General features: G+C 38.0%; 1 protein-coding gene across 1 annotated transcript in view; it reads right to left on the bottom strand.

Annotated features, from left to right (window-relative positions):
- Positions 1–17297, bottom strand: part of SLC35A3 (solute carrier family 35 member A3) — a 54280-nt gene extending 36983 nt beyond the window's left edge. The window contains exons 1-2 of the mRNA XM_069478274.1: positions 17273–17297; positions 12581–13037 (exon numbers count right to left, since the gene is read on the bottom strand). The gene's annotated coding sequence lies outside the window, so the exon portion shown is untranslated. The remainder of the gene's footprint in view (positions 1–12580; positions 13038–17272) is intronic.
- Positions 17298–26355: the final 9058 nt, after the last annotated feature.

Genomic DNA, 26355 nt, shown 5'->3' with positions numbered 1-26355 from the left:
CGTACTAACCATGTATGGAATGTATGATGTAATCTTGTTAACTTTCCCCAGACCCTGTCTATATTATCAACCTTCAAACCTCTCCACTTCAGAACACTGATCCCATCTTTTTAGAGTCTGTGTCCTCCAGGTGGCTATCCTCAAACCTTGTGCTCAAAGAAACTCACTACTTAATCATATTGCCTGAATTTTGTCATTAAGGCTGACAGTATAAAACCACAACTAAAGTCAAAGTCCTCTTTAATCCACAACTCCAAGTCCTATTCCTTTCCTCTTCCCCCAGAGAAATCAATCATCATGAATTTGGAGTATATATTTGCAATATACTTTTTAAATTTTTATATATGTATATAGATATAAGCCCTAAATATTTTAATATACATACATAGCATCAAACTATATACATTATTTGGCATTTACCATCTGTGTTGATATATAGACCTAGTTCATTGCTACTAACAACTCTATAATGTTCCATCAAATGAATGGATCTTTTATTTACTCTTTCTCCTACTGATGAACATTTAGGACCCTTTTGAACATTTAGGACGCTTTTCCTTTTTATATCTTAAAATTTTTCAACAAGTAGCTTCTAAATATTATATAAACCACACCTATTTTGAAGCTATTTTTCTTTTTTTCTATGACAACTGGAAGAAGTATTTTTCTAAAATTTAATACTTTATACAACTTCTCAGTTCTTTTTCAGTTCTTATTGTTTGTGTATTTTTTATTGATATCTCATAGTTGCGTATATTTTGGGGGTACATGTATACAATGTGTAATGATCAAATCAGGATAATCGGGATATCCATCACCACAAATATTTATCTCTTCTTTGTGTTGGGGAAATTCTTCTCTTCTAGCTATTTTGAAATATACAATAAATTACTGTTAACTATAATTTTTCTACCATATTATTGAATAGTAGAACTTATTTAGTTTACCTAACTGTATTTTTGTACCCATTAACCAAAGTCTCTTCATCCCTCCCTTCCAGTTCTAAAACACATACACACACACACAATTCTATTAATTTAATTTCACCTTTCTTCTAAAAGTCATGTCTAAATTTGTAAATTGTAAACTTTGAGTATATCTATGTAGTAATATATAACATATGATAATATATAACATAAACTAATATATAATAACAATATATAATTGTAATCTTTGCATATAAGTATATATACTACAAACACACTGATTTGATACAACAATCACACTGAGAGTACTTCTAAAAGTTCTTTACTTTCCTATGCACAAGGAATATTTCCGGATTTGGTTAGTCACCCTAATAGATCTTGTATTTGCTTTCTAATTACTACTTTTCCTCTGAATTATTAGGTGTTTGATATTTATAAAGTTGAGTTTTATTATTTTTAAATCTCTTTTCACCTCTCAGGGGAAAAATGTACCAAAAAACTTCATTCATCTAAGCTCCATTCATTTGTATTTGATGAGTTTGGATGACTTGGCTTGGTTAGAATTTACTTTTGCATTTTATACAAAAAATATTAGTAAGCTTATTTCAAATTCAAAGATATTGTCAGTAATATTTTAATAGTCTTAAGAAAAAAAGGTTTTCAAACACACCAGAAGCTATAATACATTTGATATGCTAATTACCCTCATTTTTATTAAAGTAGCTCCCAAAGATCCTTGCTTTACAAAGCTTTGTCAGCCAATTCTGAGCAACTTTACAAGTGCTTTTTTTTTTTTTTTTTTTTTTTGAGACAGAGTCTCACTCTGTTGCCCAGGCTAGAGTGAGTGCCGTGGCGTCAGCCTAGCTCACAGCAACCTCAAACTCCTGAGCTCAAGGGATCCCCTGTCTCAGCCTCCCGAGTAGCTGGGACTACAGGCATGCGCCACCATGCCCGGCTAATTTTTTCTATATATATTTTTAGCTGTCCATATAATTTCTTTCTATTTTTAGTAGAGGTGGGGTCTCGCTCTTGCTCAGGCTGGTCTCGAACTCCTGAGCTCAAACGATCCGCCCACCTCGGCCTCCCAGAGTGCTAGGATTACAGGCGTGAGCCACCTCGCCCGGCAGAGTCTCACTCTGTTGCCCGGGCTAGAGTGAGTGCCGTGGCGTCAGTCTAGCTCACAGCAACCTCAAACTCCTGGGCTTAAGCGATCCTACTGCCTCAGCCTCCCGAGTAGCTGGGACTACAGGCATGTGCCACCATGCCCGGCTCATTTTTTGTATATATATATTTTAGTTGTCCATATAATTTCTTTCTATTTTTAGTAGAGACAGGGTCTCACTCTTGCTCAGGCTGGTCTCAAACTCCTGACCTCGAGCGATCCACCCGCCTCGGCCTCCCAGAGTGCTAGGATTACAGGCGTGAGCCACCACGCCCGGCCAACAAGTTTAAATGTTTTAAAATATATATATTACATAAGGTATATGTATCATTAATGCACCCTACTACCACTACCTTTACCCCCAAATTAATCAAGATAACTGAGAAATTAGTCATTTATGCCATCATTAAATGCATTACAGATATGCACCAAGTTCTGAAATATTCAAAACACCATATACTAATGATTGATAGTCATCTTTTCAAAGATAGAATAGGTCCTTGTAGGAAAATCCGAAAATCAGTATTGCTACACCTACTCCAATGATTTACCAATGTATAGTCTATATAATCTCCATATTTTGCTGATATGTCTCTTAGCCACTAAAAGTTCTAAAACACTAAATGCTTAGTCAATGTTTTAAAACTGTAATAAAATGTATATACCTTTTAAAATATTACCTAGTATTTAAGATATACTGTAAATCAATTTTCCTCCTATTGTAAAATCAAGAGGCTAAATTTCTAAGTTATAATTTTTAGAGTGAGCTATATTTATAGTGTCCAAACACTAGTTCTGCAATATACTTCCTTAGTATAATAGTCTACTAGAGGTTAATGACATAATAGAGTATTATGAAAACATACAAGTTATAAAATGCTACGCAAATAAACATTGTATACTAGTCAGAAATAACTACTGGTGTAAAAAACAAACACAAGGTTTTTCCAAGTAAGTGAACAGAAAAAGTAAATACATACAGCAATGTTGAGCCCAGTTGCAATTTTTTGTCCATTATCTTCCATGATGCCAAAATTTAAAAACTATAACCTGTAACTGTACACTAAATAGTGACAAACTACCTTCACCACAACTGACTGTACTTTTCACACTGGTGTTTATATATCTTCCTTTCTAACTACCTCAGAAGTAAAAACAGTACTCAAGAAAAAGAGCAACAATATGCTGTACTTGAAATCCACAATAATCTTGTGGAAAATCAAAAAATCTTATTTTTTACATAAGTGAAAAAAATGAATACAAAGTAATTTACACTATAGTTCTGTTTCTATGATACAAACAATAACCTCCACTAATTAGTTCCCTCTTAAGTGGTTAAGAAAAGCAAAATAAAATCTTGCTCAGTAACACTTAACAACCAATTCTTTATCACCTACAGGTTCCTATTACATTCTAAATTAAACAACTCTTCATTGTTTCTCCTTTCCTTTCTTCCTCAAGGTGTCAGGTGTCTGTTTACATAAGACAATATCAGGCGTATGTAAGTTACAGCACTGTCAATTTTTAACTTGTTCTTTCAGACTGCAGAATTTTCATTCCTACATTCAAGTAAAACAAATAGCATTCAAATATTTCTTCAACTACACAAATATAAATCTATTTGCATTCTAATTTTTAGATAAAAATTATTAAGTATTATGGTACTCTACAGAAGGTCAGTGATTTGGAAAACAAAATGACCTAATAAATACACCTCTAAGATCCCCTTCCAATGTGTGGTGCTTCCCACTCTCCCATTTCCCCAGCCCCATATTATTCTGCTCTACTACTTTCTGCTATGGTCATTTCTCACTACTTACAGCTAAAAGCAGGAGTAAAATGTATTCTACAAAGAACAGAGACTAGTGTAAAAGCCAGGTACAGACCACAGGCACTGACCATTAGTAAAGGTTCAGAACTAAGATGACTGGGGACAGAAGTAAAAAATACAGGTATCATGCAACTCTCCAAGTGGCAATCAGCCATCAAATATTTAATACACACTATGGTCTGGCACTATGATGAGCAATGGGTATATAATGATGAACAAGACAATGTGTTTCTCCATAGAGCTTATTCTCTAGCACGAAAGACACTTACTCAAATAATTCAAGAAATGGTATAAGTGTATAAACTGCTATGACAGGAAAATAGAGTACAACAGGGAAATATTAAAGGGAAATTATGGTACTTTATATTATACTTGGTCAACTAAACTCAAACAACATTTCCCAGAAACCTCTTCTCTGCATGGTACTGGGTTAGGACTGGCTAAACAAAATCTGCACAAGATTTAGAAGGCAGAAGTGAAGCAACAGCCATTACTCTCTGAAGATTGTCAGCCTTAAATGTGGTGAGATAGAAACAAAAGTGCTGGCAGGTTCCAGTTTATTTTGACTCTTCCCTGCTGTAGGTCAGCTCTTCTTCTCAACTCCTGACCCTACTGAGCAACAGTGGGCCCAGGCCCTCCACCATACTCTGTGAACATAGAAAGATGATATGCAGAGGTGACAGCTTTCCATAAACTTTCCCACCAGCTGTGTTTCATGATCCTGTGCTAGCAGCAGGACATGGCCAGCTTCCTAGATTCTTCTGAAATCTCTGACTTTACATATAGCAGTGTTTTAGGAGGGCTGCTTAGTGACTTCTCAGTAATCCTCCAATAATCTTCTCTTTGATCTTTACTTTGACCTTTATTCAAATCAGACTTTAGATTTGAATTTAGGGCCTCAGGTAAAGGAAACACTGGTAGTTCATCACACAGAGGCAAAATTAAATTTTCACTTGAACACACCTATAATCAAGATAAGGCTTTGGGCAATCAAACAGTTGCTGACACAGACATTTTATTGGAAATAGGATATAAAGGTGTTCACTGATGACTTTTAAGTCAGCTAGAAAACTTGGAGAAAGAAAATAATAAACCCGAGGCCCTAAATTCACAGTCCAAGGTCCAGGCAAGGAATCAGAAAGCTTCTATGACTTCCCTAAAACAAAACCACCTCTCATTTAGCAGCAGAGTCAACATTTCTGAAAACCAAATCTAAAGTCTGAGTCTATTGTAGGCTGAAGTAAAAAGTAAATTGAGTTTATATAAATAACTTTACAGGATCTCAGGATTCTATATTCTATATATTTTTATAATCTCTGTATCCTAGTACATCAAAATATGCTTTAGGATTGAACTAGGCTGAATAACAGCCCCCAAAGATATCAGGTTCTAATCTCTAGAACCTGTAAACATGACCTTATTTAAAAGGGGGATTTTGCAGATAAAATTAAGGATCTTGATATGGGAAGATTATCCTAGATTATCTGGGTGGACCCTAAGTGCCATCATAAGCGTGCTTATAAGAGACAGAAAGAAGAGGAGAATACATGGGGACCTAGTACAGCATGATGACTGCTATGGTTTGGACATTTGATGCCTCCAAATCTCATGTTGAAATCTGGATCCCCAATGTTGGAGATAGGGCCTAACAAGAGGTATTTGGGTCATGGGGCAGATCCCTCATGAATGACTTGGTGCTGTCCTCACAGTAATGAGTGAGTTCTAGCTCTATTAGTTCCCACAAGAGCTGGTTGTTAAAAAGAGTAGGGCACCTCCCCTTCTCTTGCCATGTGATCTCTACACACACTGGCTCCCCTCTACCTTCTGCCATGAGTAGATGCAGCCTAAATCCCTCACCAGAAGCAGATGTTGATGCCATGCTTCTTGTACAGCTTCTTTTCTTTATAAATTGCCCAGCCTCAGGTTCCTTTATAGCAATAAAAAATGGACTAAGACAGTAACTACAGTTAATAATACTGTATTATTTACTTGAAATTTGCTAAGAGAGTAGTCCTAAACATCCTCACCTGTCCCCAAACACATACAAATGGTAACTATGTGTCATGATGGATTTGTTAATTAATTTTATTGAGGTAATCATGTCACAATGTATATGTAGCTTAAATCATCACATTGTACACCTTGTATACACACAATTTTTATTTGTCAATTATACCTCAATAAAGCTGAGAAATTTTTTTAAAAAGAGGAGAGTACAGACACACAAGAGAAGAAGGCAATATGAAAATGGAGCACAGAAAGATTTGAAGACACTGGCCTTGTAGATTAGTGATCCAGGTGCCAAAAGCTGGAAGAAAGGAATGGATGCTCTCCTAGAGCCATCAGAGGGAGTGAGGACCTGCCGACAATTTGATTTCAGCCCAGTAATACTGGTTTTGGATTTTTGGCCTCTAGAACTGTGAGAAAATAAATTGCTGTTGTTTTAAGCCACCAAATTTGTGGTAATTTGTTATAGCAGCCACAGGAAATTAATATAAGGATATAAGCCTGTATTTTTTAAAAACCTAATTGTTCTCTATTCTATGTCTATTCAAGCAGAAAGCATTGAATATGTTTCAGAGGAAGATTGGTTAAAATTAAGTTTCCATACTTAAAAAAAATCACGTATTAGGAAAACTGGGTTATACTGAAGAATGTCTAGAACAATCACTGCACATAGTATGCACTCAAAAAAAATTTTTAAGTAAATGTCTAACTCAGTAACAAAACAAAGATACCAAATGAAAGAAACTACACTAGTAATCTTTCATTGAAAAGCCAAAGCCCATCCACTTTGTTCACAAAACTTAATGTTTAATAATAATATTTCCATAGGGAAGGTAAGGACTTCACAAATGTCACAAAGTAATACTTCTACTACTGCTTATTTTAGAAAACATCAATTTCTTTGCTGCTTTAAAAGACATGAAAGGCAAAAGAGGCTAGGCACGGTGGCTCACACCTGTAATTCTAGCACTTTGGAAGGCCAATGCAGGAAGACTGCTCGAGGCCAGGAGTTCGAGACCAGCCTGAAGAAGAGTGAGACCTCATCTCTACAAAAAATAGAAAAATTAGCCAGGAGTGGTAGCACGCACCTGTAGTCCCAGCTACTCAGGAGGCTAAGGCAGAAGGATCACTCGAACCCAGGAGTTTGAGGTTGCAGTGAGCTACAATCACGCCACCACACTCCAGCCCAAACAACAGAGTGAGACCCTGTCTCAAAAAAAAAAAAAAAAAAGAAAAGGCAAGAGAACACACAGATTGTCGACATTTTCACTATTTTTATAACTTCAAATGGTAATAACATATAATCAGATATAAAGCTTGTATGCTAGAAAAAAAATTCCCAATATTAAGCTTTCTGTCCATACTAGACTATTCAAGTTGACTCCTTTAATTTGTTGCCCAGTCTCAGATGCACTACATGTGTCAAAACATGCGATCTGAAATATATCTACCTATATGCAGAAATTCAAACATAACATAATCATTCTATAAGCTAGAGTTGCTCCCCAAGCACTAACAATAACAAGGTTCCAGCACTTCTCAGTGATTTTTCAAATGTTTAGGTATTAAAGCATACAAGGTTAATCAAGAATAATGTTTAGCTATTTAATTCAGCCTGAGGATAAACCTAAAAGGTGAAAGGCCATAAAATGTTTTCTTCGTAGCATTCATAAATGATAAAATTTTAGAAAAATGTGAAAATAATTTAACTGAAACTTAATAAAGCATATGGAATGAGCAGATTTTTATGGATTTATGGTCTGACAAACTGTCAAGGATTTTTTTTTTTAATCCTAGCTGTTGACTGTACTTAGATAATTAATGGAAGATTAGCACCCTCCCCTAAAGACAAGATTCCAATATTAAAATTCAAATGCTGTGTAGTTTTGTTTTTTTAACCACCACTCTTTCTAAACATGAAATTGTAACCACTCCTAGGTAAACCTATATTATTAGAAGTTGATATACACTATAAGCTTAAACTATATAGGCTATGAATATACATTAATTATGCTTATTCAATATTTACTGTTCAAGTCTCTTGTCATTTTGCCTCCTAACTGATGCGGACAGGCTTGAAACTCTCTCGACTCTAATCTATATTCTATACAGCAGATATCTTAATAAAATATAGATCTGATCACATTCCTTCCCTCTGTAAAGTTTAATGGACTCCTTACCAAATAGAGGATAGAGTCCAAACTCCCTTCACATAGAATAGCCTTCATAATCTGGTCCTAACCTAAATTTCTTTCCATAAACTATTACCTGTCTCAAACACATTCTTCCATGCATTCTCTGAACAAAAATTCCTCTTTAAAAAAAAAACTCTTCCCTCCTCTCTACCTTTAGAACTTCTACATATCTTACAGAACTCAAAATACAGGTCTCTCATTAGTGAAGTTTCCTACGTCTTCCAATCAGACTGAATCCTTCCTTCTACTAAACTCCCATGCATTCTTGCATATATCTTTTATAATAGCACTCATAAATTTTATCACACTAACTTATTGACACTTTTTTTTTATTTATTGTATTTCCTGCATCTCCTTACCAGCGCCTGTTGTATAGTAAGCATTTATTCTAAGTTGTATTTATAAAAGGATAAATAAACTACACAATAAGTAAATTCTCAGAAGGGGAGAATGATCTCTTTATAAATCTCTCTATGTAATACATAAAAGACAGATGCAAACAGAAAACTGGTTGTCATTAAATGTTTTCTAATAACTGTACCTACACAAGAGAAATTAAATTAATAGAAGAAACTTTAACACCTACACCACGTCAGACACCTTGCTAGCTGAATTACAGGCATTATCTCCTTTAAATTTTATTTAATCTGTAAAAGTATCATTCATTTCACAGATTAAGAAACTTAAGTTCTGAGATATTAGGTGTGTTGGTTGCCTTGCATAACATTTCAGAGCTCAGATATTAACTAAGACTTCTCTCAGTCAAAATCCATGGTTTTTGCAGTAAAGCCTGTGGTCAAGCACGTCTAAGTATTAGAGGGTCAGTCACCACAGTATACAAGGAATGCCTCTGGTCTCAGACTGAGTCCACATTCTATCTCTACCACTTAATAACTACAGCAAATTACTTAACCTCTTTGTCTCTCCCTCATCTATAAAATGGGGATAAATAATAGTATGTAACTCATAGGGTGGTTATGAGGATAATTATGTACCTCATAGGGGGGTTATGAAGAATATAAATCAGATAAAGTGGTTATTATACTATAATGCCTTATTTATTGAATACCTTTATAAGACCTACTCAAAATGCTACTAGAAATGCAGTTTGAAATTGGCTTTTTAGCACATATGAATTTAGAAAAAACCTTCTTATCCAACTTTCACAGAAAAAACTAGGCAGAGTAGATATAAAGTCCTAAAGTCCTACGTGGACGCTTTGTGGAATGAACTTATTTCTTAGCATTTTATACGAAGTAACCTAAAAATTTCAGCTTCACTTTAACTCTCATTTTTACTACGCTACCTGACCTAGCATACCTTTTCAATTAAAATTCTTATCTCTAAACAAACAGCAACTTATCTTAAACTGGTTCTTTGGTTTTATTTGAGATGGTATCTACAATACAGATGATAAACTAGTAAGAGTTCTGGGTAGGCAGTTTGGGTAGAGAAGCTAAGTAACATTCTAGCTTCTAAAGTCATTTTCATATTTATATGCCAAACACTCTAAAATTTACATAACAAAACACATTAAGAAAACAATGAATAACACATTAACCACCATGTGAGTTGTATTTAACTCATGTTAGTTTTGAGCCCCGGCCTCATAAAGCAAAACCTGGGCAAAACCCTACATTGGCTCATAAAAATCTTATTTGTTGATGTTCTTATTGTTACAATTAATATTGACAAATTAATTCTAAAAACAGATTAAATGAATAGAAGTAAAAAATTTTGTTTTTCATTAAATTAGACAGGATTGCTTTGTTTTCAAAATTTTTACTCTGTTTTCATAATAAAACACCATGGCCCCAAGGAAAAATTTTTTTTCTAGAGTGGCAATGTGTTGAAAATATATAATCATATACTCCTTCATTAATGGATAATTAAATTGAATGTATTTAGTATACACTTGCTTTTGTGAGGATTAAAATCTAATGTTAGGCTACCAATTCATATTGATATAAACTTTAATAATAAATTCATACCCACAAATGACACATTAACTGCCAGTTTGATGACGTTCAAGCCATTTCAGTTACCCAGACAGGTCTACAAATTATTAATACTCTAAATTTCTGGCAATTCCACCAAAATATTCCACAGTTGATTAACACCAAATAGAAACTTCACTCTCTAAAATTTTCAGGAAAGGAAAAGAAGTATAAAAGATATACTTCACAGCTACTGAATTATAAGATTAGGTTTACAACTGAGATTATTTTCCTTGATTCTATTATTTATCCAGTCATTCATTCAACATGTTGAGTTCCTACTAAGTAAAAGATGTGTTTGAGGATAAAAATCATATCCATTTCAGATATAATTGAGGCAAATTGAGCACAGTGGTGGGCACTCAAGAGGCTGAGATGCAAGGATAGCTTGAGCCCAGGAATCCAAGACCAGCCTGGGGTGATACAGTAAGATCTCACATAAAAAAAAATATCTATATGTGTGTGTATGTATACATATATATACACATATATATATAATTGAGGCAGCCTAAGGAGTGTACATAGAGCCTAGGGCAAATTATTTGACTTGTCTGACCTTCAATATTATGTATAAAATGTAGGTGATAAAAACTGTCCTCGCTCAAAGATTTATTACCAGGATCAAATGAGGTACTAAAACATGGAACAGAAAAGCACCTTCAAATATAAGATTATTAATAAAAATCTATAGTAATGGTATACTACAACTCAAGAGTTAATCTTGTCTCTGGGAGCACTGTAACAGACTTTGACTGTTTCACTATATGATTTAATGTAACAAATGTTTATTAAGAGTCTAATATATCATGATGTGCTTAAGTACTCATGTGCCAAAAACTTTAAAAGGTATAATTACTTTCCTTAGAAAGCTTACATTCTAGCAGGGATAATAAAATTCTCAAGCAACCATGGTATGATGCAAATTTAACAAGTATTGTAAGATTTATAAAGGCCAGCACACAAGAGAAAAAAAATGGTCTGGACTCACATATTTCAAAAAGCTTCATAAGAAAGAGATGGCATTTCAGGCATTGAAGAGTAAGTAGAGTTTCTACAAGACAGTAAAGAAGACCTTCCTCGTAGGAAGAATATAAGTAAAGACCAAGGCAAGTAGGTATGCAGCATGTTCAGAAACTACAGTTCAAATTGATGACTCCAGTTTGGCAAAAAAATAGATTATGTGGGATAAAGTAATAATTTAAAAGATGAAAGGACCATACTGATTTTATTGGAACCAGGGACAGACTCAAATTTTGAAGGGCTTTAAATGCCTCCCTAAATAATTTAAAATTTATTGTGGAGCCAACAGAGTCACTGGGTATTTCTGAGAGAAGAATGACCAAAGAATGTCATAAGACTTTTGGTTTTACAAAGCAGTATTGAGGAGAGTGACTGGAAGGGGGCTGGGCTGCGGGCAGCAAGTCCAGTTGCGAAGTTATTGCTATAATGCAAATAAAAGGAAAGAAGAGCCTATTTAGCACAGAGGTAGTGGGAACGAAAAAGGGAAGAACGAAGACTGAGATGCCGAAGGAGTAGAATCAACACTTAGGAGGGAAGTTAGGATCAGAAAGGTAAATTCAGAAGTCATTCCCTTAAAGGAATAGAACTTAGTGTACCGGTGAAAGTGAGTAAAAGCGCCAAGTTAGAAACTGCACCAAATTTCATCTTTAACTACCAAAGTCTAACGTTGATTTTACAAATAAAAAGATTTACTTTTCAAATACAGTATTTAAGAGAACATAATAGAAGAGTCAGTCTTCTACTATAAAGCGATGAAATATAAGCCATTTACTAAAGCAAGGCCCATTACTACATTTAATATTGTTCTTTAATTTGAACTAACCTTCCTGAACTGAGAGGTGCTGTAGTTGGTTTAAATAAATATGTTCACTGAAATCCGCTACCTTCCCCCAAAACACACACACACCCCGTTCCGATGGGACTCTCACCCCACCTCAGACAGCCCTGGCTCACACTAGCCTTACCAAGGGCAGCCTTTCCATTCTTCGCAGTCCCTGCGGCTTCTGGAGCGCAAGGTCCTGGTCTGGTGGATCCGCGCCTCCCGCGGGACTACACAACGAGCCGGAGCTCAAGGGACGTTCGCTGAAGGAATGACTGACCGCCAGTCTGCCCACTGTCATTTCGCTCTGCACGCCCGGGACGGAGGCACACACTGCCGTTTTCATTCGCTTGACACACCCCTCTCCTCAGGCCCTCTTTCCTCCTCCACCCAGCACATTCCACACGTCGTTCGTCGGAGTTAAGACGTGTCACCTCACCTGCTCCCACCCCAATTTAGCTAGTGCTGTACTGCGGGTCTTCGACACCGTCCCCTTCACCCACACAGACTTCACAGCAGCCCCCGTGCACGCCGCCTCCTCCTCCTCAGGGAGCTGCCCGGGCCGCCCCGCAGCCGCTGGCCTCCAGGAGACCGCCCCTCCCCGGGAGCGCTCAGAACCCACCTTCCGCGCGGCTCGGCCGGCTGCGCGCACGGGGGGCCGCGGCTCCGCTCCGCCGGGCGCCCCAGGCTGCCGAGCCCGCCCGGTCCGCCGCGACCGCTGACCCGCAGCGCCACCCGTTCCTGCCGCCGTCGCTGCCGCCAGCTCGGTGCAGCCCAGGCGTTTCCGGGTTCCCGCGGTCCCGTCCCCCAAATGCTCCGGCTTCCGCCTCGGCTCGAGCAAACGCCGTTCCCGGGTCGCCTCTGGTTGTCCCAGCTTGGCACTTGCCAGCTCTGTCCCTAAGGCGACGACGCACTTGGGCTGCTCCGCTGGCAGCCCCAGGTGTCTGCTTCACCGTCGCGTGGTCGCCGGGGGTACTGCCTCCTGCTAGACACCTCCTGAGAGGCCGAGGGAGATGGGGTAACTCTTGCCGCCGGCCTCTGTGGGGTTGTCGGTTTGCAGATGGTGCCACGGTGTCCAGCTGCAAAAGAAAGGGCGAAGTCCTTTGGGGCAAAGGACTCAGAGGAGTTGGGAGGCGGATCCTGAAAGGATCCTAAAAATGACACTGACCTGAAAACAAACCAGATTAGCTCTGGCACAGGCTGCCAACCAATAGTCTGGAAGAAGACTTGTTCTTCTTCCACTTCTCCCACCTTGACTGAGACCTTGAGGCTCAGTGGAACTCAAAGCGGTGCATCAAATGGGCCTAGTGCCATTAACCAGGAGAGGAAAAAAAGAAAGCTGGGGCTAGAGGATCTCAGCGTTGTAAGGGACCAGCCCCTTCCTGGTTGCCTGGATCCCTTACACATCACCTTTTAAAGGCTTTCCAATATCTTTGTTGGAAACCTTCCAACCACTGCAGCCCATTATGATGAAGGCTGAAATTATATTCTAGGTTCAGCTGGATCATCAAATAGTAGAGCAGGATTATCCCTTTCCTGTTAACACAATGCTGCTATAAATTAAGCTTGTTTCTATATTGCAGTGATTAAAACTATGTCCAAGAGAAACATACTTAGGAAAAAGAGAGAGTAGGAAAATAAAATCAACTAACTGTGTTAGAGTAGAATAACTGGCCTTAAATTTTTCTGTAATATGATCTTGAGAAAATTCCTGGATGGTGAAATATATATTAGATCTTAATATATGTCCAATATTTTTGAAACCATGTGCCTGATATATGATAATAACAGCTAGGCACTATTCTAAGATCCTTTTATATACAAGCACATCTCATTTTTTTGTGCTTCGTTTTTTTTTTTTTTTTTTTTTTTTATTTATTTTTTTTTTTTTGAGACAGAGTCTCACTCTGTTGCCCAGGCTAGAGTGAGTGCCGTGGTGTTAGCCTAGCTCACAGCAACCTCAAACTCCTGAGCTCAAGCGATCCTCCTGTCTCAGCCTCCCGAGTAGCTGGGACTACAGGCATGCACCACCATGCCCGGCTAATTTTTTCTATATATATATTTTTAGCTGTCCATATAATTTCTTTCTATTTTTAGTAGAGATGGGGTCTCGCTCTTGCTCAGGCTGGTCTCGAACTCCTGAGCTCAAACGATCCGCCCACCTCGGCCTCCCAGAGTGCTAGGATTACAGGCGTGAGCCACCGCGCCCGGCCTGTGCTTCGTTTTATTGTGCTTCACTTTATTGCACTTCACAGATAACTGCATTTTTTACAAATTGAAGGTTTGTAAAAACCTTGCATCTAGCACATCTATTCGTGCCATATTTCGAACAGTATGTACTCACTTTGTGTCTCTGTGTTATATAATATTCAATAATTCTTGTAATATTCAAACTTTTTCATTATTATTACATCTGTTATAGTGATCTGTGATCAGTAATCTTTGATGTTACTATTGTAAGACTCTCTACAAGCAAAATGATGATGAATCACTGAAGGCTCAGATTATTGTTAGCATTTTTTAGCAATAAAGTATTTTTTAATTAAGATATGTACATTTTTATAGACATAATGCTATTGCCCACTTAATAGACTACAGTATACCATAAGCATAAATTTTACATGTACTGTGAAACCAAAAAATGTGTGTGACTTGTTTTATTGTGATATTTACTTTGTTGTGGTGATCTGGAATTGGACCCACAGTATCTCTAAGGTATGCCCGTGTGTGTGTGTGTGTGTGTGTGTGTGTGTACCCATACACATATATTCATTCACAAAAGAGTAGGTAATGAGTAAATATGTGGTTGTAAGGGGAAGGAAAGATTTAAAATATTTTAAAAATACACTAACAAGAAAAATACATCTTAGGGTATACATTCTTTAGAAAAAAGAAAGATCTTTTAGTGTGTTCAGAAAGCTTTGAAATAATAAAAAGGAGAAGTGGAAGCACTTACAATTATGAAACAGTAACATTCACTTTGGTACCTCAGTCAGGCATGAAACTGAAAATGACCAAAAATCTATGCAAAGAAAAGCAACAATGAAAATAAAGGGCCAAGTATATGAAACCCACAACTGATGATGTGAAATAAAAATATGAGCCTCAAAGCTGTTGACCAAAATGAAGTAATACTTAAATTAGCTTTTCCTAGCTTTATAATTTTTACTCCAAAAATATTGAACTTCTTTGAGTTTCCCTGTTTACACCATTAGTAGTACTTATTGCCATTTCTTTCCTCATGCTGTTTAATAAGTGTAGAATACTTTTCTGCTACTCTTTCATATTTTTTATAGCTGGCCCCACTCAATTGTTAATTCTCTACTCAAATAACATCCCAAACTTGAAGCATTTTTTTTTGCCTCCTTCCTCCCAAGGGTCTGAACCCCACTCTGTGGTCCCATAGCATCTAGAGGCATCCATGTATATATAGGTAACTTAACTTACTTCATTGAATTGTGATTCTGTTTTATATCTATCCTCTCATCCCAACACTTTCCTTGAGGTCAGTGCTATCCTATTTATCTTTGGATCTCTAGCACCTAGCACATTTTAGAAACTCAATACGTACTTCCTGAACTGAACTGGACTGGTTGGTAATGATGTCAAAGATAAGCCAGACACTACAAATGCTCACCAGGGCAAGAATGTCAGCTGAGCCTGAACTGCAAGTCTGGACATCCAATATCTCAAGTCAGTATCCAAAGTCTGAGGCTCTTTTGATAATAACAATCCTATTACCCTTGAGTGGTTAGCCTACATTATCTCATTTAACTCTCACAGCAGCCCTATAAAGTAAGCATTAGTACCTGAATTTTACAGAAAGAGAAGTTGAGGCTTACAGACATTAAATAACTTACTGTAGTTTTCATATCTACTGAAGGATAAGCTGGGGTTCAAATCTTTATTTGTCTTCCTTTAAAGTACATACTTTAAAGCACTACACTTAGCTGCCAAAGGAAGAAAAAAATGGGACAGAAGGGGAATGAGCATAGTATACAGAAAAGGTAGCAGAGAGCAAAAGTAGCAATAGAGGTAAGAAGTGTCAGTGAAAAACAGAGATTAACATGAAGGAAGAGAGAAAAACAGCAATCTGGGACACTGGGCTAAATTTAAAACAGATTTTAAAGGCAAAATTTTGGCACCGTAACGACAGCCAAAGCTGGGCTTGGTGGCACATGCCTGTAGTTCCAGCTACTTTAGGAGTCTGAGGTGGGAAGATTGCTTGGGCCCAGGAGTCTGGGGCTGTAGTGTGCTAAGACCATACCTGTGAACAGCCACTGTACTCCATCTGGGCAATGTAATGAGACCCCATCTTTAAAAAAAAAAAAAAAAAAAAAAAAGAGAAGAGAAAGGAAAAGAAAAGAAAATACAGAGAAATGAGAACAAGATATCAGTCTAAAGGCAGCCTGGGCCTAATAGAACTACGTATGTCAGTGGTACCTGATTAGGGTTGCCAGATAAAATACAGAAGACCTGTTAAATTTGAATTTCAAATAAACAATGAATAATTGTTTGGTATGCAATATTTGGAATATATTTTAAGAAATTCATTGATTATCAGAAATTCTAATTCTGGGTATGCTACATTTTTATTTGGTAAATCTGACAATGCTTTGGAAGCCATGAGTGTTTTATAATAACTGGGGTTCCCTATGGTACCCCAGAGAAATTAAGACCAAATTGAATTATATTTGGTGCAGTTTACACTGCAAGCATTATGTGCTCACAAAATGACATTCCCCAGATTGGTATCTTTAGGCAGAGCCAATGCTGGTCGTTTAGGGCCTTTAATGGCTTTAGGTCAGAGGTTGTTAGAAGACCCAGTAGAAAATAAAGACAACACACGAGAAAGAAAAAAGGCAGGGACTATGGTGATATATATTATTAAAGGATTTATATCCAAAATGCTTAAAATACATTAAAAAAATTCAGTGCTTAGAGAATTAAGCCTCAGGTTCCCAGGTATCACTTTACCAAATATTTTATTCCTATGCTATTATAGTTCTTAAAACTACTGAGTTGAAATTGCAGCTCACGAGCAGGAAAAACCAGTTTGTTGTTTTAAGCTACCAAATTACAGTAGTTGAATCTGGCTTGTTCTTGTTAGTTCTTCAGGGGAAAGAACCTAAATATAAACAGAACTGGAAAAGATTGCCAAAGATTATCTACTTGTCCATCATTTACTTCCAAGAGGAGTTGAATGAGGTTACTTCTATTATAATAGCTCAACTGTCATGTGATCCTTTAGTTCTGAGATGGATCTTAGAGTTTAACACTGTATTGAACATGTACAGGTGTGAAATAAACTTACCTTTCATTTCCTCCTTTGGCCAAGGAGAGGTGCCTCAGTGGCTTCTACTTGGCTTTTCCTGTTACAGTAGACTTACTCTATGAGTCAGGGGCCCAGAGGGTGATTTTATGGAAGTGAGGCCCTCTCCTCCCTCTGTACATTCAGAAACTGGGGAAATTACCCTGCATGATTGCTTCCTTATGGGGCTTGTTGACTCTGATCAAAGCTTCAGTTATCACCTGATGCTCTAAAGTTATGTTTTGATCAATGAGTTCATTTTTTCTCCGAGTCAGGGTTAAATATAAATGAAAGCATTGGGGAGTCCCCTTTACCTTGTGCAATAACCTGACAAAGTCACCACAGGTTCCTTTGTGGAAGACTAGGAAGGTGTACAGTATGTATAGTATGTACTTGTGATGTTAGAGGGGCCTCTTAAGTCTGGGAATAGGTGGGGGGCTGCAACTCTAATGCAGTTGGGCCTCTATTCACCAGTCCTAGAGTACATTTGATTATGAAGTTCATAGGCAATTGGATTGTGCTATTCACCAACTATTTCCCAATCTCTACCAGCAGGGCACTCCCTAAAGTAGGTTGCACTTCCTAGCTCTCTTGTTGAGTGGGACCACGTGACTAGTTCTGGGCAATGAGTTGTGATTAGGTAATGTGTGTCACCTCAGGGCCAGAGAATTGAATTGCCACTTTGTGACTGTCCAGAATTCTGCTTTTGAGTCTGGCAATGTGCACGATCATGATTGCTTCATCAGATGTATGCTAGAGTGAGGAGATATAAAAAGAAGACCCCAGTAACATGCAATAAACATATAAGTGTGGACAAGAAATACATTTTTATTATTTATGTCACTAAGATTTTGACAAAACTGAGCATGTAATGATTAATTTAGAAACTGATAGCCAGAGATAGGTGTATTTTAACAAAAATATGACTTCTGTGGCATTGACTTAGGAGTCAAGAAACAGGGGCTAGTAAATAAATTTTAGAAACCGAAAGAGTGATAATCCATGCTATGCTATGGAATATTTGATAAAACTGAGACCCACAATAACTTAAAAGTTAAATAAAATAATGAACCTAATAAGCTCATAGCTCCGGGAGAAGAGACTAGAAAACAAAATGTTAATAGCATGTCTAGGTTAATATTGGCTGTATTTGACAAGACACTTCATAAAAGATAAGTACTCAAAAAATAATTGACTAATTTGTAAGCAGGAATAAATAGAAATTCAGGAACTTGCATGGTTGCAAGTGGCAAATGCTTTTCAAATTGAAGCCTTTAAACCAAAAAAAGGCTATTAAAACTAAGCCTTGATAAAGATCAAATAATCAAGCATATCTCTGTCATACCTTTATGTCTTTAAAATCTCTAAATGGATTGAGATGTCACCCAGTAAGTCCTTCCAAGTGGATGAAATGGCTCAGTAAAAAGAGAATAAAGGTATTGTTCTCCTACCAAGATTGATGGGCTCAAGGTACCAGGAATTAAGTAGATAGGTAAACAGAGATGAATCAGGGAAAAAACTGTAGGTATGGCTATTGGCCCATGAGGTTGATTGGAATCAAATAGATAAGAAGCCAGTAATGTTGACAATTGTACTGCCAAAGGAACCAAGAGGCTGGACAAGACTTAACATGTTTCCTTGGCCTCCAGCCTTCTATAGACAGGAAATGAGCTCAAAACACTGTTTGGCCTCCAAAGAGTACATACTCTCCAATGCCTATTTTCAATACAGCTAAAAAAGGTGATAAAGGAAGGACTCCCTCCCAAAAGGTCAAGACAAATGACAATGAATTGGGCAGCCCCTCCTCGAAGGCAGAATTAGCATCTGATTCAAAGAGTATTCCCTACACCCACAGCAGTGGGACCTCACAATATCTTGTCACCGACTAGTTCTGTTCGTTCACCTCACCCTCATTTTTTTCAACGACTCCCCACCTCCCTTCCTTCTAGTATATATTTTCTGTTATCTAAGAATTTGTCTATTCTAGATATTTCATATGTATTGTTGTACAATACTCACCCATTTTTGTTTAGCTCATTTCATTTAGCATAATGTTTTCAAGGTCCATGCATGTTGTAACCTGTATCAGAACTACACTTATTTTTATGGCTGAACAATATTCCATCGTATGGCTATAACACATTTTATTTATCTACTATCCATCAGTAGTAGATAAAGATGGGATCTCAATATGTTGCCCAGGCTGGTCTTGAACCCCTGGCCTCAAGCAATCCTCCTCCCTCAGCCTCACCCCAAAGTGCTAGGATTATAGGATTGAGCCACCATGCCTGGTCCTCATTGTGGTTTTGATTTGCATTTCCGTAATGACTAATGACGTTGAGCATCTTTTCATGTGTTTATTGTCCATCTCTGTATCTTCTTTGGAGAAATGTCTATTCTAGTCCTTTGCCCAGTCTTAAATTGGGTTGTTTGTTTTTTTGTTGTTAACTTGTAAGGGTTCTTTATATATTTTGGATAGTAAACCCTTATTGCCAAATCCAAGGTCATGAAGATGACACTTGCTTTTTTAAGCTAGACTAATTGTTATGGTGTCATTCCACTGGGAAAGAGGTTTAACAAACTGCTTGGTATCAACAGCTGGACATCAAAGAGAATGATTAGTGCTGAGAATCAAAGAGATTCAGCTACTAATCAATTACCCAGACTGGCCTGAGGTCTAATAGGAAAGTGCCCCCAAATACGTGTGGAATAAGCTAACAATTCAAACAGAAACTAAGAATATGAATGGGTTTTAAAATTTTACTTATTTATCTTTCTCTTTTACTGTCAGCAATTGGAAAGACAAAATCAATGTAAGTTGATTTTATATAAAGTTGTGGTACATTTCAAGTGAGACCAGACAAAATGCAGATTAATGTATTAGCCAACATATCCGATTTTAACCAACTCAAAGTATTCATGAAATGAACTCTGCAACAAACACACAGAGTGTAGGAAATAGAAAATCCAATAGTAATTAAGAAAAGAATGAGAAAATGTATATATCAACATCCAAATTAAAGTGTCAATGTTTTATACTACTCAGACACCTATGTGCTCTTCATAGCAGTTTAAGACAATAGTTCCCGACCAGTCACAGTTAACAATTAACAACTCTTTATATATTCAGGATTAAATTTTCAGGTGTTTTAAACTGAAGACCAGGACAACAATTTTTGCTCCTTACTTCTGTGTACCACAAGTTTGATTCTATGGTATAACGCAAAGAGAATGTCTATTCACATGACTTTAAGCATTGACATAATTTGTGAAAAGGCTAAGCAGTTTACAAAAAGACTTATAAAAATGAAAGTGCCTGTTACCAGAAGATATTACTTTCAAGCTTGATAAGTTCTGATTCAAATATGCTTAAAGCAATACAGCCTACCTAACATAAAACTTTTAAGCATATCTCAACAGATCATACCAACACAGTAAATTTTAACTATTTAGAAAGGTACAATTTCCAGCTCTGGTTAAGATGCCATAACATACTCTACCCTATTTCTCCCAATGACTGCAACAAAAACCCTGGACAGAATACATGGAACAAATAACTGTGATTAGTATAGGAAATAATAAAAGTAATAAAGTAAATAGTAGCAGACAAATTGGGGGAAAAATCAAAACTCAAAGAAAGACCAACAAAATGGTGAGTTTCATATTTTTTTCCCTCTATGATCTCAAGGCAACCCAAATTCTGGAACATTGCAAAAGGCACAGCCAAGAGATAAACTCTCTCTTTAATAAGATGACTAGGAAGAGGACCCTCCGGAGAATGGGAAATATTCTGTTTTTGTTTTTATTTTCCTCTATTTGCTCTGTAGGGCCCCAGTTCTAAAGCTGCACCCTCCTTGTGGGCAGTGACTATAACAGCAGCTGAGCTTGCTGATTTGCCTTGAAGATTGCCTACGTCCATTTGGGCTGCTGTAACAAAATACCTTAGACTGGGCAATTTATAAACAACAGGAATGTATTGCTCACAGTTCTGGAGGCTGGGAAGTTCAAGATCAAGGCACTAGCATATTCAGTATCTGGTGAGGGCATGTTCCTCATAGACAGTACCTTCTGTGTCTTTGCATGATGGAAGGGGCAAAGGGACTCCCTCAAGCATCTTATATAGGGTGCTAATCCCATTCATGAGGGCTCCACCCAAGAAACAGTAAAAGGTAGACACCAACATTCAGACCATAGCATAGAGAGATCCCATTGTGGGAGGTGTCTGACAGCACAGGAAGATTAAAAGCCAGGTATTGGGCCAGAGGACCAGGAGAAGAAGCTCTGAGAACCAGAGAGTACTATGGAGATTTTGGAGAGAAGGAGATCAAGGAGGGTTGAAGTCCTAGGATCACCCCCAAGGTGTTCATGTGTGAAACTAATCTGAAGTAGAAGACTGCAGAGGAAGAAAAACTTTCCCTCTCTCTTCTAGGTTAGATAGCAGGGTCTATGAAATAGACTGACAATAGGCAGATAAATCAGAAAAAGAATATACAGATTTATTACGTGCATGGGGGCATCACAGGGGGAAAAAGTGAATACCCAAAAAAGTGGTGAGATTTGGGAGCTTATATACCATCTTTACAAGGAAAAGGGGAGGGGGGAACGTAGGCAACTTAGGGAAGAGTACATTGTTCTTAGGAAAGATGAACAGGCCCTTAGATGAATAGATAAGAGATACAATAGTTTGTGATAACGTTTGTCTGGGGATGGTATCCAGTTTCCTCTCCTGTGATAACAGCCAATCTTCCCCACTGATGAAGTGTAGGAGAGAATTGATGACAATTGAGTTCCTTTTGAAGGGTCTGTCTAGGCAGTTAAGGAGAGTTCAGAGAAGCCTCTCCTTGCATTTGTTGTTTTTCAAGTATCTTCAGCTCAAAATAATCAATACACCAAAATGGCATATTTTGAGGTGACATATCCTGAACTCCTTCAAGATCAAAGATGTTGACCGTTGGTCTTTGATGTACACCACTGCCCAGGTCCCATTTAGCTGCTTGGGGAAATACTCATAGAAGAGATCCCTATACTGAGCAAAAGCTTGAAAACTGAAATTACATTGGAACCATGGCCCACAGAAGGCAGGCCAAAACTTTTGGCCTAACATAACTATGACTACTATCTGCTAAAACAAAACAAAGAAAAAACCCCAACATTTCCCAGAGGATTTTAACAGGACTTAGAGTTTCATAACATAATCAAAACATCCAGGATACAATGCAAAATTGCTCAACAATTGTTATTTTTTTCTGTTTGTCTATTTGTTTATTTTGAACTCAAGTCAATTAAGAATTTGTACCCAGTGGGAAGAGAACTGCTCCAGTGAGTTTGTATTTCTGCTTGGCTGAAATTTTAAAATTGAAGCCATAAACTCCCTATCTGGGTCTGGATATATGTTTATGTGTCTATTTTCTTACTGCCAGATGGTATTATTAAATTAGATTGTAAAAATCTCTTTTAGGTGCTCTATTTAGATTGGTTTAGATATAAATAGAACTCCTAAAATTACCAGAAATTTAGGAAATCGATCTTCCCATAACTTCAATGAGCTATAAAAAATGTATTTTTATGAAGATGAACTTAAATGGTTTAACAATTCATTCATATTATTTAGGTAAATCTTTGGCAAATGAGACTATTTTAATATTGTTCGTTTAATAAAAACAGCTATGTCTTCTCAGTTATCTGTATTAAGTATTTAATAAAAGCATACAGTTTTTATTCTAATTGGGTATGTTCTTCCTAAACTTATACAGGTTTACAGATCACATAAGCTAGCATCACATCTACTAGATGTTTAAGATTATGAAAAATGTAAATTTGTGTTTAACCAGATTGAATCATTATCCTGGCAAACCTTATTTCAACAGTAATTATGTTTTGTAGTATGTCAGCTTGGAAATAGTTTCTAAGAGCTTTAGGTGACTTAAAATCTTGGATTGGGCTAGACATGGTGGCTCAGCCTATAATCCTAGCACCTTGGGAGGCTGAGGTGGGAGGATTGCTTGAGGTCAGGAGTTCAAGATCACTCTGAGCAAGAGTGAGAACCTGTCTCTACTGAAAATAGAAAAATTAGTTGGGCATGGTGGCGCATGCCTGTAGTCCCAGCTACTCAGGAGGCTAAGGCAGGAGGATTGCTTTAGCCCAGGAGTTTGAGGTTGCTGTGAGCTAGGCTGATGCCATGGCACTCTAGCGGGGGCAACAGAGTGAGACTCTGTCTCAAAAAACAAAAAAATCTTGGATTGATGCTAAATTGAGTTAGTTAAAGAATTGTCATTAGATACCTAGATCATTTCTAAGATAAGATACTGAAACATTAATTGCAAAGCATAATTTTTTTAGAGAAACTAACATACATATTAATACAATATTAGTACCAGTGCAATTTTGGTTCAACCTTTTACAGGTAATTTGGCAACATATGTGAAAACATGTATACCATTTGACCTGCCTATTCCTCTAGGAATTTATCCCAAGACCCTAAAAAGAGGTGTACTTTTAACATATGTCAAAAACAACTAAATAACCAACATTTAGGGATTGACTACATAAAGTATGGTGCATGCTTATACTAGAGTATTACCATGATTTTAAAAGAATATTTAGTGAAACAGAAAATGTTTGTGACATGTTATGGTAGAAAAACAGAAATTAAAAATAGCAAGTATAGCATAATTATAATTTTTCAATACATCCACATGCATAAATATCCAAACACAAAAAATAGATTGAACTATTACATACTAAGATATTAATATTATATATTACATGGTATGATATACAGCCATGGTTCTGTATCCACAGGGGATTGGTTCCAGGACCCCCCCCCCCTTGGATAACAAAATTCACGATGGTCAAGTCCCTGACCATGATCTCCAATGGTCTCCAGTGCATCCAGGATAGTACAAGGGGTATTAGTTGATTTATTTTATGGCTGAGTAGTACTACATAGAATACATATACTACATTTTATTAATCCACTCATGTATTGATGGGCACTTGGGTTGTTTCCACATCTTTGCAATTGTGAATTGTGCTGCTATAAACATTTGGGTGTAGGTGTCCTTTTTATAAAATATTCTTTTTTCCTTTGGGTAAATACCTAGTAGTGGGATTGCTGGATCGAGTGGTAGGTCTACTTTTAGTTCTTTGAAGTATCTCCATACTACTTTCCATAGAGATCATACCAGTTTGCAGTCCCACCAACAGTGTATAAGGGTTCCTATCTTTCCAGATCCATGCCAGCATTTGATGTTTTGAGATTTTTTGATAAAAGCCATTCTCACTGAAGTTAGGTGATATCTCATTGTGGTTCTGATTTGCGTTTCCTTGATGATTAGAGACATTGAGCATTTTTTCATATGTTTGTTGGCCATTAGTCTATCTTCTTTTGAAAAGTTTCTGTTCATGTCCTTTGCCCACTTTTTAATGGCGTTGTTTGATTTTTTTTCTTGCTGATTTCCTTGAGGTCTTTGTAGATTTTCCTACATTGTTTTTGTGGTTTCTTTGTGTTGGTTTCTATTTTGGCTTGTATTTCATTGAGCTTCCTTATAATCTGTATTTGAAATTCTTTATCAGTCATTTCAATATTCTCATTTGGTTGGTTGCTATTGGTACAGAGTTATTGATTTCTTTTGGGGGTGTCATTTCACTCTGATTTTTCAGAGATCTTTTGCTGCTTCCTTCTCATCTGGAGCAGCTTTTGCTTCTTATTTTGGATTTTGTTTTGACTAGATAAGGGCACACTCAGCTTAATCTCTGAGATAGTGGGCAGTTCTTGTGGGTGAGACTCAACTGCACCCTGTATGATCAAGTCAGTAAATGCCCTAAAGGGAATGCAAATTGACCTCCTTGTCAGTAGGCGGTGCTTGTCAGAAGGAACAACCTGCAATGTTGTTTTTGGGCCCTATGCATCCAGAGGATGCATCCAGAGAGCATTTGATTTGCACAGGTGGTGGTGGGGTCCTGGAACTTCAGGTGAGTCCTATTCTCTGCCACCACGGAGGCTGGTGGACAAGTACGGCTGGGCGGGGCTAGGTTGGATGAGCTTGCCCTCAGGCTCCACCAAAGCTGGCAAGGTATCTGTTTCAGCAGGAGTCAAAGGTCTGCTCCCAGCTTCCAGTCAGAGTCACCAGAGAGAGACTGTAGTGGCCTCACCCAACTGCAAATCTTCCCTCGGTGCCCCCAAGCAATACGATTGAGACCTGGGTTACAGGATCTGGCCTGTGGGTGTGTCCCCGAAGATCCATCACTGACCATACCAGGAAGAAGTATGCTGGTCCCAAGTTGCCCACAGAATGCCCAAGCAGTTTCCACGTCCCTCTGCCTCATGGCATACCCCGCACTGATGCAGTTGCCATGCAAGCAGTACCAGGGAGGGCTGATGGGCAGGGAGTTCACAGTCTGTGCACCCCTCAGTCCAATACAGGACCCCTACAGGAAAGGTCTGAGCACGATTGTCTGTTCAAGCCTCAGGGTAGTGGCTCCATTATCTCTCTCGGCAGTGGAAGGTAAGGGGCTGGTGGGGGTGGTCTAAGGGGAGAAAAAGAGTCTGGAAAGGTCTGAAGCCACACTCTCTGTGGAAGGCCCCATGTTCTGGATGCACCAACAGAGAGGAGAGGCAGTTCCTGTGAGCCCTGGCTCAATCATCTCTCAGCAGCCATGGGCGGGGCAGGGTAAGGGAGGGAAAGAGTCTCAGTGAAAGAAAGCTAGCACTCTCGTCATCTCTGTCCCTCTCTTCAGAAGGCAGCCCACCCAGAATGTCTGATGCTGGGGTCACGCAGATCCCCTGGGACCCACCAGCCAGCCCCTTGTGGCTCCTGCTGTCTGGGCCTGGTTGGGCAATGTTTGTGTGGGAAAGAATGAGATGAAAACTGAGGGGCTGAGGCCCCCTGGGGATGACAAAGGTGCGCAGTTGGTAGAGAAGCAATATGGAGCCTGCCGTTTTGCCTCCATTCTGTGGTGATGGGAAGTGACCCCGAGGGCGCCAGCTGCCAGGTGCTTTACCCTCTCAAAGCTCCCAGTTTGCTGGCAGCAGCAGCAGCAGCAGCTTTTGGGCTTGTGGAGATGGAAGAGCTTTCTAGCAGCTC

Source organism: Eulemur rufifrons, chromosome 8 (genome assembly GCF_041146395.1).
Source record: "Eulemur rufifrons isolate Redbay chromosome 8, OSU_ERuf_1, whole genome shotgun sequence".
Taxonomy (NCBI): domain Eukaryota; kingdom Metazoa; phylum Chordata; class Mammalia; order Primates; family Lemuridae; genus Eulemur; species Eulemur rufifrons.
Note: the sequence above shows the minus strand (reverse complement) of the source record. Positions and strands in the feature narration are given on the sequence as shown.